Raw genomic sequence first — 7,711 nt, forward strand, 5'->3', positions numbered from 1 at the left:
CCGTGGCGGCGCCCCGACCCCCGGGCCGTCCGGAGCGCCGCGGCCCGCGGAGCCAGAAACTGGAGCCCTCGGTCACTCCTGCGGGGAGCGGAGCAGCGGAGTGGAGCGCGCCTCGCACGACGCGGACCCGGAGTCGCGACTCGGCTCGCGCAGGCTGCCACGGGCAACGTGGCGTTGCAGTCTGATGGAGGTTTGACGTCAGGCAAGGTGCGAAAATCGGGCGCCTCTGACGCAGGAGCCACGGCCCGCCCCCGCACGCCCGCCCACCCGCTCTCCCCCCCCGGCGCGGGAGCCCCTTCCTCCCCGCCTGCATCTCTTAAAGCGGACACTTCCTCCCTGCCGAGGGCCCCACTCCGAGCTTGGGAAATCAGTCCCTGTTCCAACCGAAATGACTAGGCTCACAGCGCAGTTACGACCCGACACAGAGTGGAGACCAAGGTTTCAGCATTTGAGGGCCCAAACAAAAATGGGTTGCATTCAAAGCAACACACGAATGTAGAAAAGAAAACGGGAATAAAAGGGTTAGTAGTTTGCGCTGGTCCCATGTGTACCCCCCAGGGAGATGCATCTCACAAAAGCTGTTGCTTAATGAGTGCTTACTCTGTGCTAGGCACTGTTTAAGGTTTATATATACTTTTGCATTTCATCTAAGGGTGACTCTTTAAGAGGAATCCTATTATTATTCCTCTTGGACAAATGAGAAAATTGAGGCTTCAGGAGGTTAGGTATTCAAAGACATACATTGCACATGAAAGGGTTACGAATATTAAGAGACATCCAGACTGAGCAAAAACAGTTTAAACGTACTGGGGGACACAAACCTAAATCAATCACACTACTGGATATGTAATTATAATCTGTGATAAGGAAAATAATCGTATCTAAAATGGAGAGGGCCCCCGCTGGAGAGCTTATGTTTTACGTAAAAATAATCTTAGAATTACTTTGCTCTTTGGCTGTTGCTGCAATTATCACTACGCTTTTTTTTGATAAGCCTGTGATTTTGTCCCTTTAATGTACTTGTTCATTGCTTTTGCTTCCATGTTTTCCATTCTTTATGTATTTCTTAGCTCTCGCCTCCAGCACTACATCTTTTTACCACTTTAAACCCAGAACCCAGGCTATTGCAACTGTTTGATTGTAACCCCCTGAAGATTTTTTTTTAACACACCCAGAAGTACTGCTTTCTTTTAAGGCAAGCTCTTTCCGCATCCCGACCTTGGAATTAGTGAAAGAATACCTATTGTACATTAACGGGACCACCATGACATAATGTATTTCACAAATGCTAAGACATTTTATTTCCACACTTTAAGATCTCTGAAATCAGGATGCATCTTATAAATTGGTTTCTTAATGTTGTTGGCAAGGTGGCGTTATTGACCTGTTGTCATGCCTCCACCTACAAAAACTTGGATGTTGCTGTTCAGAGTGTCCTCATTTCAACTGAGTGAAGTGCATTGTTTAATAAAACCCACAGCCCTAAAAGGAAGGGAGTTGAAGGGGTTCCATAGTGTAGTGGTTATCACGTCTGCTTTACACGCAGAAGGTCCTGGGTTCGAGGAAGGGAGTTAATAGACTCAATCTTGAAGAGAGACGTTTCTAGGGAAGATCTTCCTACAGAAGAGGATTTTCCTGAGATCAAAAAGAAAATTCCCCCAGCAATTAGGAAAAAGAGGGATGGGACTGGCTCAGAGCTCTTAGACTTCCAGAAGCCCTGAGTTACTCACCAAGTACGTTAGTTCTTAATCTGAACAGTTAAATTAGCCTAACCCCTCTCCCCAAAAGTGATATAATTTGGTTATTATTCCTGATAGCTTTGTTAGTCAATAAAACCCCTGTAAATTTTAGACAAAAACACCATTGAAGAAGGAAAACGGGTCCTGGTTGTTACCTGAAAACCTGACATTGATATTTTCATGTTAACTCAAGAAAGTGCCAGCATCAATCAAAACTTGTGGAATAGGGTTGGCCAGTTAGCTCAGTTGGTTAGTGCACAGTTGTAACACCAAGGTCAAGGGTTTGGATCCCCTAACTTGCCAGCCTCCAAAAAAACCAAAACAAAACAACTTGCAGAATAGGTTCAGCTGCTTTAAAGAAAATCCTGGAGTCAACAGTAGAATACTCTCAAGATTTGATGCATCACCAACACTTCCGTGGCATAGAAGACAATACTGTATGAACAACCACAGCCATCAACAACGGATTCAAAAAGTGATTCACAAAAGTTGAGCTCTGAATGCAAGAAGTTTCTGGAATACCTTAACTATTTGTACTTATATTTCCCATTTTATGCATGTACACAATAAATAATGTAAAATCTGAAAGAGCTCTTTCATTAAGTATGAAATAAAAATACTAAATTACAAGAAATCATTGTTATAGTTGGCAGAATTTTTCTTCTAACGTGATACTGTTACAAAACATTAGAGAAAATGTCATCCTGCATCAGATTAGCAGTCAATCCTGACAATATTTCTGTCTAGTAGCAATGGATACATTTTGTGGGAGATCTATAAGGTTAAGTTCAAAAAGTTGTAATTCCCCCCCCATCCTTTATAACCCATTATAGATCTAAACACATCTGTTTAGTAAGTACTTATTTAAAGGATCCTGGCAATCAAGATTGTGTTTGTATGCACCCTATTTCCTCCCTAACACACCCGGCCTAGCGAGAAAAACGATCCTATTATGTTTTTTCACATTTTTCCTTCTTCAAAGGAACATAAAAGCTGCTCTCTCTTGTCCAGAAAGAATTACCATAATGCCTATATTTTGTAAGCCATTAAAGCTAACATTAGGCACCCGGCCTAGCGAGAAAAACGATCCTATTATGTTTTTTCACATTTTTCCTTCTTCAAAGGAACATAAAAGCTGCTCTTTCTTGTCCAGAAAGAATTACCATAATGCCTATATTTTGTAAGCCATTAAAGCTAACATTAGGCTAATGTTTTAAGGAAAAAAAGTTATAAGGAAAACTAGATGTCTTTGCTGAGTTGTAAAAAAAATCAGATTCAACTTGGGTTATTTTTTCCTGAAATTCTATTACTGTGTATTTCTTTCTACCTATTTATAGTCAGGTAAGGTTATTATGAAGCTTTTACCAATTAGCCTGGCATTTCACCTCTTTAAGGAATATAATATTGTTAAGGATAAAGGATTTATTCATATGCCCCATATGAGTCATAATTTAAAAATTAAAAAGAATGGTCAGAAAATATCCCAATTTTGTCTTGATGATATCTCCCTATAAAATAAACAAAAATTTCATTCACAAGGTAGAGGGAAAGATGGTAGTCATAATGTCCTCATCTTACTGCTTGTTGGAACAAAAAGGTTAATGAAAAATGCAAGTGAAGGGCCGAGCCCGTGGCGCACTCAGGAGAGTGCAGCGCTGGGAGTGCAGCAGCGCTCCCGCCGCGGGTTTGGATCCTATATAGGGATGGCTGGTGCGCTCACCGGCTGAGTGCAGTGCAGCCGGTCTCAAAAAGGACAAAAAAAAAAAAAAAAGCAAGTGAAAGTTTATGGCTTAAAATTGCGGAAGTATACAGTGGACATATAGAGATTGGCAGAGTAACTAAAATGTGGGGAAGAGAGTCCAGGGGAAGACTGTGCAAATGATTTCAACCCTCCTACATCATATAGGAATTTAATAGATAATGTCTATAAAGTCAGCAAAACACTAAATATCAATATAAGCCTATTTTTACCTAAATGTATAAATGCTCCACCAGAACTAAAGACAAAATAAAAAATTTTAAATACTTCCTTCTGCTTATCAGTAGATGTGGCAAAGGAGTAGTGGGGGCAAGGGACTACAACTCTAATATTGTGATAACATTTTCCCCCACATCAATTTAAAATTACGTACAATGAGATTCTAACTTCTCTGTTTTAGTCTTCACATCCTATTCTTCCTTCAATCTAGTCTTTTCCAATTGAACATTTTGTGGATACACCTATAATACACCTTCTTCATACAAAGACAAAGCTGGGGTATTTGTTTCCAATAATTTTTTTTTACCAAGTCTTACAATATTTTACTCCTTTCTCTTTTTTCTTTCTCTTCTTCCCCTATCTCGCTTTCCCTCACCCATTTTTTTCTTTTCCTTTCTTTTCATGCCAGTAGCAACACAATCTGTAGCCCTCAAAGATGGTGCTTTTAACTTCTGGTGATAATTGGAACCGAAAATGTTACTACTCTTACATTTGTTCCTTTCTTTAATTCAAGTCATCCAACGCCTATATCCTCTAGACTTTTAACTTTAGAGAAAGAATTACTATTTCCTTTTTATACGATGAGATCATCAATATGAAAACTATATTCTTGAGTCTTTCCCTCTATTTATACTCCCACTTTTTCACTGGTTGACTTGAAACAATATAGAATTATTCGACTTGAATATAAATTGCTATAAGGAAGAATTTAAAGGCTAATGTGAATTCCACAGATCCTATTTTTAAAAACTAATTTGTGTGGGCTGGCCGGTTAGCTAAGTCAGTTAGAGTGCGGTGCTGATAACACCAAGGTCCAATGTTTGATTCCTGTACTGGTCAGCCACCAAAAAAAAAAAAAAAAAAAAAAAATTAATTGGTGCAATTAAAATATTATGATATGAAAAGAGTTCCAGAAAATTTTGTAATGCCAGTGCACCACAGGGTCAATTGTATTAACTATGTTTTCTTATTTGACGTATTCTTAACACAGTTGGGAACTTTCAGACTGGAGAACCATCTCTCCCAGGTTTAAATAATTCCCAGAGATAACAACTTGCCTGCCAGCACATCTTTCCTATGCAAACCAACCAGTCCCTTGTCCGTAGCCTCCCTCCATCTCCTTTTATCAGACCTCTACAGTCCAGGACTCTATCCCCTGCCCCAATCCCTACAGGGCCAAGTAGCAGACAACTGGGGACCTACCCTATAGCTCAGAGTCGCTGAAACTATTCAAACCATCCAATCCCTAGACTATGCGGCTTGCTAGGCTCACTTCGCCCATTCCTTCCTGACACCACAATAGGGCTCCCACCCACAGTTCCTCTCTCTGCCTGCTCACCTGACTTTGGCACTTCCCAGTGTGGTGTGTGTGGCTGCCCTGCCTCCTGTGTCTAAGGGACTGTGCGTATAATAAAAAATTCTTCCTTTGTGGCGCTCATTTTCACGTCTGCTTGTCTTACTATACGTGTGTCTTACTATACCTGCTCAAACAAGGCTGGTACAGTTTGCGAACAACTGACACAGAAGCAGGGTATTTGGATACGACACGGAGATGAGTCCTTAGACTGCTCTGGGCTTAGTAACTCTCCCCAAAAGACAGCGGCACTGCCCGAGATGGCGCCGCTTGTGTTGGTGCATCTGCTGCTTGCATTGTTTTTCATCAGATACTACCATGAATTTCCAACCTAAAATTGGGAGCTGGAAAAGCAGAGTCCTCCCTGAGCTGCCCCATAGAGTGTCATGAAGAGCGCCAAGCTGTGTAGACTGCCCTGTAGATGGCCGTGTACAGTGCCAGCTGCATAGAGGGAGAATTGCAAAACTCTTTGCACAAAGCAACTTCATCCAAACCCCAGCACTAAGGGACCTGACCAAACTCTAGCAAGGCTTCTAGCAAGGGTGTGTCCCTAGGACGATCCCAACTCCCCTTAAAGTGCCTGCCTGAGAAAGCTCAACGCTGCCGGGAAAATTTACTACCAGTAAATTTTACCAGTACCATGCTTCACTTAATGACAGGGATATGTTCTGAGAAGAGCACCCTTAGACAATTTTGCCATTATGCGAACATCAGAGTGTACTTACACAGACCTACATGGTATAGCCTACTACACACCCAGGCTATATGGTATAGCCACCATTGTATATGTGGTCCATGATTGAAATGTCATTACGCAGCACATGACCGTATTTGTTCTAAGCAGCGCACACCTGATGACAGGCCCGTGATCCCCCTTTTTTAGAACATTTACTAAAAAGGGCTCACAATTGTAAATATGTAGCTCTCACAACTCAGAAGCACCTCTCAAGGACTGGAGAGCCATTCCTTTGAAATGTAATCATCAAGAAGGATAGGACCTCTGTCTGCCAGGCGCTGGGGGAGGATAGAACCCTAAGTTAGATAATTACCAGCCAGTGGACACAGCTGGCCTAATCACATTTACACTGACCAACCTTTTCTACTTTTTTTTTTTTTTTGAGCATGATAGTCATTTAATCTGGAAACATTGTTTGATTATATACTTAAATTACAAGCAAAATGTTCACAAGTGTACATAATATTGTTTCCTGCCAACACACCTAAGAGTCAAAAGTGATATGACTTGATAAGAATCAAATGAAAAGAAGAACATTTAGAGCAATATCCCTAGAACTAAAATTAATTTTGGAACAATACAAGAGTCAAGGCTATATTACTATGCTTAACAATGCTAAAATTTATGTTAATTCAGATTTATTTTGGTATTGATGAATAAAACACATATACTATATAGTATTTCAATAAGAATCGAAATTTTCAGATGCATTTTCACTAATGGTGGAAAAAGATCGCCTTGTTTCCTTGCGATTCTAAGTTGGTGCAAATGTTCTTTCATATCCTGAGAAATATGGTAAGCTGTCCTTCTATGCCAGGTACTGCAATTACTGCTGATGGTTTTATTTTATTCTTCCTCAAAAGCTGTTTGTGATGGTGATTCGTTTGTAGTAGTAACTAACCTCATTCAGTAGCCTGAAAGACACTGCTTTCTTTTCTGCAAAATTTTTATCAGTTGAAAATGATTCATGACTACTTGTGCAGTTTCTACGTCAAACATTCGAGGACAACTTTTAACCATAATGTAACCATCCTTCCCATTTGCAGTGTACTCTTTAATAGCAAGAAGGTAAGAATTTTTTTCGTAAGTATTGTCCTTGAACTTTTACAGAATCTCATATGATTCAGTGTTCTGGTTCTGCATGTAAATCAAATTCAAATTCTATCCCAACAACTTGAGGAAATCGCCCATTTAGAGCTGATTGGTAAACCCCATTTTTAAGTGCTTCAAGCAGCTGTGCTCCTGCTACTCTGACAACTAAAACGGGATCTACTGTGAGAAGGATTGTCAAAAGATCATGCGAAGTGAAATTCCCCACTGGATGTATTCGATCAGACCTGAAAATTAAGTAGTGCTAAATCAGCAGAAGTAGCTCCCAACACTGCATTAGTTACCAAATTTCCAAGATTGCTTTCAGATCTTCTTACAGTAATTTTACTGCCATCTAATTCCATATCATTGGGCAAAGAGCTTCTTCTAACATATACATGACCAAAAGGTTCAGAAGTAAATCTAACTTAGACATTACTGAAAACCAAATAAAGTGCATTTGTTTAATATATTCTTCCAAAATATCCACACCAAAATCAAACTCAGCTGCTAAATGTACACCGAATTCATTTAATATAGGAATCATATGCTTTCCTTTCCTTATTATACTTAAACTGAAGTATTTAAGCAATCACCACTGAAAGTCAAAAGTGGACTCAGGAAATTGAAGTTTTTCAAGGCTGTTGCAAAGTTATACTTTACCGATTAATTGTAAAGGATATTACAAAGAACGTAGACGAACAGCAAGATGGAAGAGATGCGTAGAGCAAGGTATGAGGGCGGGAGTGCACGGAGCTTCCACGCCCTCTCCCGTGGACACCCCCCCCCCCCCCCCCCCCCCCCCCCCCCCCCCC

At 40.6% G+C, this 7,711-nt stretch overlaps 1 pseudogene; it reads right to left on the reverse strand.

The window, feature by feature from the left end:
* Positions 1-6,489: 6,489 nt before the first annotated feature.
* Positions 6,490-7,261, reverse strand: LOC103607084 (annotated as a pseudogene).
* Between the last annotated feature and the right edge of the window lie 450 nt (positions 7,262-7,711).

The sequence above is a fragment of the Galeopterus variegatus genome, unplaced genomic scaffold (assembly GCF_000696425.1).
Source record: "Galeopterus variegatus unplaced genomic scaffold, G_variegatus-3.0.2 Scaffold149, whole genome shotgun sequence".
In the NCBI taxonomy this organism is placed as follows: Eukaryota; Metazoa; Chordata; class Mammalia; order Dermoptera; family Cynocephalidae; genus Galeopterus; species Galeopterus variegatus.